The 11,998-nt window shown below is 40.7% G+C and overlaps 1 long non-coding RNA gene across 1 annotated transcript; it reads left to right on the top strand.

The window, feature by feature from the left end:
- The first annotated feature begins 1,087 nt into the window (after positions 1 to 1,087).
- Positions 1,088 to 9,421, top strand: LOC307044150. Its single transcript, XR_013809541.1, has 3 exons — positions 1,088 to 4,018; positions 7,390 to 9,196; positions 9,288 to 9,421. It is a non-coding gene; the product is annotated as an uncharacterized lncRNA (long non-coding RNA).
- Positions 9,422 to 11,998: the final 2,577 nt, after the last annotated feature.

Here is an 11,998-nt window from a genome sequence, read left to right as displayed (position 1 = left end):
CGCCGTTACATGTAGGCTATTCCGTTACAACCCATCCCTGTTCATACCCCTCACTGTTTATTCATCATTCAATTTATTCTATTTGTTATTCTGTAGATTGTGTTCACTTTACTGCTTTTTGCACTCCTGGTTAGAAGCTAAACTGCATTTCGTGATCCCAGTACCTGTAGTATGTGCAATAACAATGGAGTTGAATCTAATCTTGAGCAGGAACAAATGTATTTACTTAGTACATATCTGACATTAACGATTAAACACATTTGCATACTGCCACATCCGGAGGTGGCGGTATGCACCTTAAAGTTGTAGGCAATCCGCCAGATTGTCTACTTTCAAGGCGAGCCGCAGCTCATCTCAAACAAGCCTAATAACAGTAACAGTACAAATATACAGGACTAAGAACAAAGAAGACGAATGCAAATGCCACACCTTACAACTGTGCAGTGGCGAGCCATGAATTTTATTATACCTAGGCCCTCTTATATGGGATTAGTTTTGTGTCATAAAGATAAAGGAACACTTTCTCACAATCAAGCAAAACTAAGAGTTTAAGAGAAAAAAATTCAAACAAAATAAAACAAATTTCAAAAATAAAACTATAAGTTGCAAACAAATCATTTGTGTAATCATGTAAATTATAAGTCTTTTTTCTTTGTTTTAACATAGGTTTTTGTTTGCAGTTCTTGTTGCTTCTTTCTCAATGATCAGACTTTTGCTCTCGCTGCAGCTCTCTCGTTTGGGCTCCTTCATTTTTTATTTTCGATTCTGACACAAACATCCCAGGTGGGCGGGACTTTCAGGGGTGCGTCCCCATTGGCTACTCAGTGTTTGAGTGACAGCCCAGTCCTCCGGCAATTGTACAGTGCAGCTGCGTAGCTGAGCATGGACAGAACACCCCCAGAAGAACCAGCATTTCAATTATTATAATACTACAAGCAGTGGTGTAGTGGGCGTTGGACGCGGGGGTACGCCGTACCCCCAGTTATTTGGAGCATGATCTTTTTTTCAATAGTCTAATAAAATCATTGCAAGGGTTATCAGTTGCAAGTGTGTATTTATTGTGATAATGACAAAAACATAATACATTTCACAGTAATTATAATAAAAAATAAAAAGATTTCCTTAAAAAATGATGACTCGTCATCACGCTCGTCATCACGCTCGTAACCCCGCGGCGAGCTGGGGGTGTGTCAGTGACACAACCACGGCGAGCTAGCTCGCCACCCGCCGATTTTGCGGCAGCTCTTTCCCTCAAGAACGCTAACGAAAAAGCTCTACAATGGCAGCCGCAGGCAAACCTTTCTTACTTGACTTCTTTTCTAAAAAGAATATCATTCACAAGAAGAAAGAGGCTAGCAGCACCGAAGCTACAAGTGAAGCTGCTACTAGTACTACATCATCAGAAGAGCCGCCTAAAGATGTGAATAATGCTAGCACTAACGTTAACGTTAGCTGCGCTAGCAACGTTCCGCTGGCTAGCTCAAGCTCACCTTTCCCCAGAGGTATGGACGGAGGAGATGTGGCGGAGGAAACAAGAGGTGTGTGTGTGTGTGTGTGTGTGTGTGTGTGTGTGTGTGTGTGTGTGTGTGTGTGTGTGTGTGTGTGTGTGTGTGTGTGTGTGTGTGTGTGTGTGTGTGTGTGTGTGTGTGTGTGTGTGTGTGTGTGTGTGTGTGTGTGTGTGTGTGTGTGTGTGTGTGTGTGTGTGTGTGTGTGTGTGTGTGTGGCAGCAGCGCTGTCTGCTTATTTGCAATGTAGGCTAGGCCTAATCAGAATAATTTCAAGTCCAGATTCAATGTTGTTTGCATAAGTAGGAGAGAGAGAGATTATTGCTTAGTTGCAACAAGTGTAAATTGTTTATGTGCCAATGTGTTCATGGTTTTGAGTCTGTGTGTGTGTTGAGCGCAGCGCCGTCTGCTTTTTGCAATACAGTAACTAAAGTAGGACTAAGCATATCGGTAGTTTCTGTGGACCTGTCTGCCCGTTGTGTGAGTGCACTGCGCGCGTGCGCACTTGTGTGGCATTGTTTGGACCTAATTAAATTAGCGTCCCCCCAGTAAAAAAATCCCCACTACACTACACGACTACAAGGGAAAATATATGTAAGTATTGATCATTTGTGTTGTTTGTGCTGTACTATGCTAGCTAAGTAGTGTTAGAAATTAAAATCAATGTTTTGATGGTATAATGTAGCTTAAACATACCGTCAGTTTAAACGCTCTTTTATACTGAAAAACCAGAAATTCTTGTGCACAAGCAGTTAAGCTTTTATTCTGAAAATCCTTCATCTACGGTTAGCATTTAGCATGTGGCTAATATACGATTTCCTAAAGAGGTGAATTGAGAAGCGAAATGACGTGGTGTGGTGAAAACCGAAACCTACTGATTTAACACTACAACGATAGATGTCGAGATACTACCATGTTGAATATTAAATGAAAGTACAGTTTATTTGAATACATTATTGTTTACAGACGAGAGTAGCATGTGACAACATCCGGAATGACCGGAAACCAAACGAGCCGAGAAGTATTGTTTAGAGTATTGATTACAGCGTTTAGAATGTGTTAAATGAAAAGTGATGAAAGAGAATATGAGGAGAAACGGCGTGTTAAGCATATATTGAATGTGAAAAGAACCTATCCTCTGTTTAAATGCAATAACGGACATTGGAGACGAGGTGAGCCGGCTGGCGGGGAGGAGCCAGCAGAGGATATATAACAGCGCCGGAGGAGAGATCCGCTCTCTTCTTCTTGCTCAGGAGAGCCAGATCACAGCTGTTTTCTGCCGGAACAATATTCTGTCTGTAACTCTACCGCGCCTTTTTTAATTAAAGTATCCCATTTGAATATTTTCAGAGACTCCATTTAGTCTCATTTTAAAGCTTCTCTCCTGGACGCGAGAATAAAGAACATATTTAACAGTAGCCTAACAGCAGGGACAGTTAGCTACATAGCTAGCAGTGAGTGAGTGTTCAGACACCGGCACACACACACTCAAACAGACTTGTGTGCCTGACTCTACCAACATGCATTCATGATTCTGTTTAGATATGCAAGTATAAGCCACAGTGGCGGCTGGCGGAAAATATTTTTGGTGGGGCTATGGAAATGGTGACAACCATACTAGGGCATTTAAAATCAGCTAAATACGAACTGTGTGTGTGTGTGTGTGTGTGTGTGTGTGTGTGTGTGTGTGTGTGTGTGTGTGTGTGTGTGTGTGTGTGTGTGTGTGTGTGTGTGTGTGTGTGTGTGTGTGTGTGTGTGTGTGTGTGTGTGTGTGTGTGTGTGTGTCATTCACAAGAAGAAAGAGGCTAGCAGCACCGAAGCTACAAGTGAAGCTGCTACTAGTACTACATCATCAGAAGAACCGCCTAAAGACGTGAATAATGCTAGCACTAACGTTAACGTTAGCTGCGCTAGCAACGTTCCCCTGGCTAGCTCAAGCTCACCTTTCCCCCAGAGGTATGGACGGAGGAGATGTGGCGGAGGAAACAAGAGGTGTGTGTGTGTGTGTCATACTTGCCAACCCTCCCGATTTTCGCGGGAGACTCCCGCATTTCTCCCGATTTCTGACAAGATCAAATTTACTCACGACTGTTTCCACTCTGACTTTAATACAGCTACACCATTGTTTGGTTTCCATGGTAGCGCGTCTCTTTAGCAGCGCGCGCAACTCAAAGTCTGAGGGGGTGAGGAAGATGAAAACTCGACCCTCTGATCACTCCTTTCCTGTAAAATACAGGTCCAGTCCACACATATGCTCCATGGTGCCACATGCATTGCCCTTACAACTACAATAAGCATGTAAATGTTAATCTACAGCTCCGGCGATCCACTAGCACCGGAGTCTACACCTGCAGACAACTACTGAAGCATCACCTTGGATGCGAGTCCAAACAACTCACAGACACACAGGCCAGGGCGCTGAAAGGGCGCCCTTTGAGCATCAGATCTGACGACGCTGATTGGCTGCTGCTGCTCTGGCTGAGGGCTCCTTTCTACCGCCCGGACGAGAGAGGGTAATGATACACGATGCGGCCAGGCAGGAACCATGTGACTTATCAGTAACTTTAGACATCGTAAAACAATTTTAAACGAGATTTTATTGTAGATTATACATTTTACTGATACCAACTATAATATTTACCTTGTTCTTTAAAAATAAAAATAAAAAATATATATCTTTTGGAAATATATATTTTTATTTATTTTTAATTTTTAATGACAATCAAACATGTGGGAAGAGGGGGGGCGGCGCCCCTAGCGCCCCTATGGGCCGGCCGCCACTGATAAGCCATGATAGTTTATTTTATCAACACGCTAATTTGATATGAAAATCAATGGAGGCTGAGTTTACTACTTCTCTGTGTATGAAAACCTACCATCCATGACTGCCCCTGAGCTGAGTTTTTATTTGTTAACTTCATATTTTTCATTTCCTAAAACATTTATTTTCCTCTCATATTAACAGTGTGGATCATTGAGACAGCGTGGTGTCCAGTAGGGCTGTCCCGATTACCATTTTTCGGGCTCCGGATATTCGGTAGTAATCGGCAGCGAATATTCGAATATTTGGTGGAGAGATTTATATTTTTTTTATAAAATCTTTTTTCAAAAAAATATTTTTTTTCAAAAAGGTTTCATAACACGCTCCGAATCCGAGAAACCTGACAACACGCTGTTAAGCAGAAGCGCAGAAAGAGCATACAATTACGATTTATATTTATTTATTGTCTCAATACTCGCAAACATTAAAACTAAATGTGTCCTCTGTAGGGTAACTGTAGGGTCTGCTGTTTCGTTGAGGATGTTGATGGCTGGGATGCGTGGGGATGCACCATGGAGGGATGCACTTATGGACACAAGTTATTATTAGGCTGAGCTACTCAACTTTATGCCAATAATTGCCTTAGCCCCAGATGTTCCCACATTACTCCTATTATTTTCACTATTCGGATAAAACAAAAAAACTAATATAAAAAAAAATGTTTGTTGCTTGCTTGCAACTATTTTCCAAGCAAAGTAAGTGCACGTTTTTATCATATGTAACGTTACTGTTTAAACGGCGGATAATGCAGCTTCATCATGGCAACTTGACAACAGCTAAGCTAAGCTAGGCTACTACTTACAGCTAGGGGTGTCACGGTGTGAAATTTTCGGCTCACGGTTATTGTGACCAAAATTACCACGGTTTACGATATTATCTCGGTAATTTTTTTTTTTTTAGTAAATTTAAAAAAAAAAAAAAAAATTCTCTCTCTATATATATGTATATATATATATATATGTATATATATGTATATATATATATATATATATATGTGTATGTATATATAGAGAGAGAGAGAGAGAGAGAGAGAGAGAGAGAGAGAGAGAGAAAAACAGCCATTAAGTTACTATTCAACAATCATCAAGTTTGCGTATGAAGTCAAATACCTACATTAATTTATTACCTTAAAAGTGTAATGTTGATGCAGGTAAATGGTAAGTTTAGGTTATTAGGCAAGAAGCCAGTACTGTATGAGAACTAAGCTGTTTAGCGCCTTACAATGGCGTTTAGTAGTGCACTAGCTACCAACGAATAGAGCATGGCACCGCAGTAGGATGTATTTTAAAATGCTAGCAGTGGGCGTGCTTACACTGACATTTAATATCAAGGTTTAACATTTTAGACAATCGGGTATATCGTTGCATTATCCCTTGACCCAAAGTCAGAAGTAACTTAATCATTAATGTGTTTCACTGCACTATTTTCACTGTCTCATGGCATATCAAAGTTTAGCTATTCAACTTAGCTTAGAATGGCGTTTAGCGCCGATCTAAGAATGGTGAACACACGAGAGCAGGTGCATTTGCTAATGTAATGTAAATGATTATTATCAAGATTTAACATTATTGACAGTCGGATATAATTGTTACATTTCCCCTTTACCCGAAGGCAAAAGTTATTTCGAGCATTTCAGCTAAAACTATGTGTTAATATTAACAAATATACCTTGCACTGGCTGTGCAGCTGCGGGTGATGGTCTCGTAGATGAGTGAGCAAATTCGATGTGTTGCTCCCTTTCGCGGATACCTTCCGCCGGCATGTCCTGCACACGGGGGCACCGTCCTCCACCAGTTGCCCCTCGGAGTTTTTTAAATATCCAAAGTAGGACCACACTTCTGATCTTCTGCGCTTAGAAGGTGGAAAAATGGTACCATCGCGGCTTCCTTCTTCTGCTGCCATGCTTAAAGTGAGAGAGTGTGATAAAAGAACCTAGGACTAGTGGCGCCTGCGAACGTTCGAAAGTGTCACGTGTGTGGTGTAGAGCTCTAGTAACGCACATAGATAACATTATGTTTTGAAATGCAAAGTATTTAGCGCGGTAACAGTGTAATACAGTGTAACCGTGGGAGTATTAGGGAAATGAAAGCTCTCCCGGTGTAACGGTGTGCGGTAATTTAACCCACCGACATAACACCGTGTTTTGAAATTCAGAAGGTTATCTCACCGTCAAAATATTTTAGCGCGGTTACCGTCTACACCGGTAACCGTGACACCCCTACTTACAGCATCCAGGTGACTTTTCAGAGTTGTTGTGCCACCGTGGTAGGCCAGTTTCTTATCGCATATTTGGCACATATTCTTCTTACCGTCGTCCAATTTAAAATGGTCCCACACAGCTGAAGTCTTCGGCATTTTGTGGGTGAAACGAGGTGAAGCGAGATGAAGCGTGCCGTTTGCGTTCGTGACTGTGAGTGAACGCGATGTCAGGAGCACAGGCTGAGATTGTATATATTTCCGTATTTTAACAGTGCAATTCAAAAGTATAAATATAGTATAAGAATATGGCAATTTGCCTTTATTAATAGCATACATTTAGAAAAAAATGTATTGAAAAAACGAATATCCGAATAATGAAATTGAAACCCGAATAGTTGGCCAACGAACGAATATTTGAATAGTCGAATATTCGGGTACAGCCCTAGTGTCCAGAGGTCTTATCCCATTTCTCACTTCCTGTGATGGGACAACATCAGATCCACGGAGGGGGGGCATGAAGAAAGACCTGCACCATATTCATCCACGCTGGGCGTTGCTGTTATCACTTGCTCAGTGTCATTTCATTTGACCAAATGTCTTTACACATACATTTAATAGATTTTATTATTATCCACCTTTTTGTTGTATGTCCTTTTATTTAAAACATTCTTTGAGACTTCATATTCTGGTTAAAATGTCAATGTCATTTGTATAATCACTCTTTTGTCTTTATTCTACATGAAAATGTTAGAGATTCCATTCAAATCTGTTGATTATTCATATCTTCCTCAGGCTAGGAATTTGTTATGCTAAATGTACTGTATATCTTTTTGTCACATGATGCTGACGACACCACTGTGGTAGGGCTTATCTCAGGAGGAGACGAGTCGGCATATAGGAGTGAGGAACTGAAGCTCTCAGCGTGGTGTTCAGTGAACAACCTGGCACTGAACCCCCCCAAAAAAAGATATCATCGTAGACTTCAGGAGGAATACTACCGACCTCGCTCCCCTCTACATTAACGGCAGTGTGTGGAGAGGGTCCACACCTTCAAGTTCCTCGGCGTCCTCATCACCAACAAGCTTTCCTGGAAGGACAACACCACAGCTGTAATCAAGAAGGCCCAGCAGCGTCTGCTCTTCCTGAGGGTGCTCAGGAAGAACAACTTGGCCACTAAGCTGCTGGTGACCTTCTACCGCTCTACCATTGAGAGCCTATTAACATACTGCATCACAGTGTGGTACGCCAGCTGCATTGATGCCGACAGGATCAGGCTCCAGAGAGTCGTAAAAGCAGCACAGAGGATCATCGGCTGCCTTCTCCCCTCCCTGATGGACATGTACACCTCCCGCTGCCTCAGTTGAGCCAACAACATTGTCAAGGACAGTTCACACCCCGGCTTTCACCTGTTAAACCTGCTGCCCTCCGGCAGGCGCTACAGGTGTACAAAATCCAAAAACAAACAGACTCAAAGACAGTTTATTCCCAAGAGCCATCATTGCTCTTAACACCTGAAAGTCATACCTCTTAATCATCCTGCATGTGAAATAAATGTGACTGTATATATACATATATCATTATTATTATTATTATTATTATTATTATTATTATTATTATTATTATAATAAATACATACCTACTATTATTATTTATTACATTTTAGATTTCATTTTTTATAACCCTGGAAATAATTACTGCACTTTATTCCTTATTCCTAAGTATGTATGCTGCGTGTATTTGTTGTCTTGTGATGTTTTTTGTTTTGATGGCACCTTTTGAAAGGGAAAAGCATTTCTTTCTATCATTGTACATGTATAATGACATTGAATGATTCTATTCTATTATATAATGAGACAACACAGTTTGTATCCATTGTGTATGAATGCTTCAGCGGTGCGGTGCCCCCACAAATAGAATCAAATTCTGTGGGAAACACTGGAACATTTTGAAAGCAACATTTGGATAATGTTTTCAGGATGTTCTTATTTTTTTATAAAATGTTCCTGTGATGCGAAATATTAACAGGGTCATGGTCAACGTCAGATTTATTTGTAGTGCGCTTTAAAAAACAAAGTTGTTGCATTTGTTTGAAAAGGATGTTTAAAAGAAATCTGATGTCACCACATTTTCCTTTTTAGAAAAAAACAAGCACGTAATTCATGATATTGCATATTTGCGTAGGCATGTCTGAGTTCCCAGCTAGACATTGTCTGTTCTAAAAACATTTTGAGAATGTTACCATTCATTGTTCTAGGAATGGTTTCATCGAGAAGTTTTATTTTGGTTCCGAGAATGTACTTCTGAAAGGTAGGATAACGTTCTCTAAAAACATTCTTAAAATGTTTGGTGATAACATTGTTCGAACATTATACCCCAAGTGTTTTTGTTGTTTATGCACATACGTATCTCTATTGTCATATGGATCGAATGACACTTAGAAAACCAAAGACAGACCTATAGAAGAACGGACCGACTATCACTGCCCGTCCCTGAAACCCCTGTTAGTGTTTGTATGTGTTTCTTTCTTCTGTGTCTTTCTCTCTCTGCCTGCTGGTCTGCTCTACACGGCTGGGAGCAATCTCCAATCAACCACAACTGCCACCTGCTCGTCAGCCACACTATGAAAACCTGCAGCCTGCACTCATTCCCTGCCGGATTGTTGCCTTGAACGGTTTGTTGCGTGCCGCTCTAGCTTTTTACCAGCATATTCTTTGACAACTTTGCCTGCTTTTGCCTCACACTGATTTTTGTGTCTCTCCCAGGTGGAATCCAAGGCCTTCCACACTTCTAAGACCAGCCAGGCCTCTCTACCCACCCTGGAACAACTGTTTCGCACTGCCGCCATAACCAACCTCCACTCCCAGCTCCCCTTTTCTAATAAACAAATGTTACTTTCACCAGCTGATTCTGTGTCATCCTTTTACATGTGTTAATAGTCAAATTCCAATAGTTAAGTAAACTATCATAATCATCCTAATGACCACAGTGGTCAGTCCACTTACCCAGGAATTTTGAGTTTAACAATTACAGGAATATTATGTCTTTATGTTCTAATAATGTAAACATATTTTAGTAAATTGTTACCATAGAACATTTGCATAATTTTTTTAACATAAACCATGTTATCCTTCTCTAAAATAATAACTTTCTGGCAACATACAAAATCTAACTTGAAGCTGAAAATGTTTTAAGAACAGTAGGGCATAATGTTCTAACAATGTTATAAAAAACATTTTAAGAATGTTTTTAGAGAACGTTATCCTACTTTTCAGAAGAACATTCTGGGAACCAAAATAAAAGCTTCTGGCGAAAACATTTTAAGAACAGTAGGGCATAATGTTCTAACAATGTTTTCAAAAACATTTTAAGAAGGTTATCACCAAACATTTTAAGAATGTTTTTAGAGAGCGTTATCCTACCTTTCAGAAGAACATTCTGGGAACCAAACAAAAACTTCCCGCTGAAAAAGTTTTAAGAATAGGAGGGCATAATGTTCTAACAATGTTATCACCAAACATTTTAAGAATGTTTTTAGAGAACGTTATCCTACCTTTCAGAAGAACGTTCTGGGAACCAAACAAAAACTTCCCGCTGAAAACCTTCCTAGAACAATGACTGTAACATTCTCAGAATGTTTTTAGAACCAAACATTTCTAGCTGGGACTTTATCGATCCCAAATTGGGAAATTATTTTTACAGAAGCAGTGTGTTCAGGTGTTCAGGTATTAAAATATTACAAGTTGTATAAACTATGCAACACAAGTATAATGCACAGCAATCTATAAGATAAGTCCGATATGTTCATGAAAACTCCCCAGGAGGCACCAACACAAGTGGACTCCGGAGTTTGCTGCATGAGTTGCATTGTATGATCTGTGACTGTCACTCAAAAACTGAGTAGCCAATGGGGACGCACCCCTGAAAGTCCCGCCCACCTGGGACGTTTGTGTCAGAATCGAAAACAAAAAATGAAGGAGCATAAACGAGAAGAGCTGCAGCGAGAGCAAAAGTCTGATAATTGAGAAAGAGGCAAAGAGAACTGCAAACCAAAATGTTGAAACAAAGAAAAAATACTTATAGTTTACATCAGCGATTTTCAAAGTGTGAGGCACGCCTCCCTGAGGGGGCGCCAGAGAGCTTCAGGGGAGGCGCAGCGTGAGAAAAAAAGAAAGAGAAAAAGACGAGTAAAGTGTCACTTGCGCACTTTCAATAATAATAATAATAATAAATGATATTTTTATTGTGCCTTTCAAGGGACCCAAGGTCGCTGTACATGGTGGACAAACAAAACAAACAGACAATCAAAGGGCAAACAAAAAATAAAGGAAGCCGGGGGACCAAGAAAGGGCTAGGGCCCGAAGGCCAGAGTGAACAGGTGTGTTTTTAATGATGATTTGAAGATGTCCAGGGAGGCAGCATTACGGCAGGAAGTGCATTCCAGAGGGTGGGGGCTGCAACACGGAACGCCCTGTCCCCAACAGTTCGGAGGCGAGAGCGGGGGATGGAGAGCAGGCCCGTGTCTGAGGACCGCTGACTCCGAGAAGGGGTGTAGGGATGGAGGAGGTCCGATAAGTGGGGCGAGGATATGGAGGGACTTGTGTGGCTTTGGCTGTCTGTGGAGACCGAGTTCCCCCACCTCGCCAAAAAAGCTGTAAAAGTGCTCATTCCCTTCACCTCGACCCAGGGGCGGACTGGCCATCTGTGTGTTCTGGAGAATTACAGAACGGCCGGCTCGGTTCGCTGACGGCCGGCACCGCCCTTTATTTTTTATGTTTTTAAACGGCATCATTTAAGTTGTGCTGACAGGCCACAGAGGTCCGTTCAGCACATCTAACTCACAGGTTTATCATTGCTTTGAGAAAAAAGATTATTAATTTATCCCTTTTATAAGTGTAGTTATGGTCATTCGTTCTGAGAATGTCATTTTCGAGCCTGAGACCTGGAAAACAGGCTCTGGGCTTAACAGGTTGAAGATATAAAGATATACTGTAACTGCACAGTCCAATAATCCCTAATTGTTGACATCATGTGTTTTTAAGTCCTCTAGGATCAACAAACGACATATCGCTAACTGGTTGATGCAGGAAGACGAGCCTTTAGAGAAATTATTATTATTATTATAAGCAGCATTATTATTATTCATCAATTTCACTCATCAATCCCCACTTGATCACTCTCAAGGAAATGCATGAACGTGTCCCATATTTCCTGGAATGTACTTACTTTCCTTTTGATCACATAAATGTTTCCAAAGCGAGAAAAACAATTTAATTATAACAATTGATTCACTTTTTATTTTATTATTATTATTTATTTTATTGTCAGTTATTTTATTTTTTTCTGGTCTTGTCAGCTGGTAGGTCTTTGGTTTTTTGCCACTTGGTTGGTTACGTATTAGTAAGTAAAATGGTGTATATTATGCATGGATTGCCAACTCATTTGTACATGTCTTATCAGTATTTGTGGATGTCAT

Source organism: Notothenia rossii (genome assembly GCF_949606895.1).
Source record: "Notothenia rossii genome assembly, chromosome: 6".
NCBI classification, from domain to species: domain Eukaryota; kingdom Metazoa; phylum Chordata; class Actinopteri; order Perciformes; family Nototheniidae; genus Notothenia; species Notothenia rossii.
The sequence above is the reverse complement of the archived record's forward strand: the minus strand, read 5'-3'. Positions and strand labels throughout refer to the sequence as shown.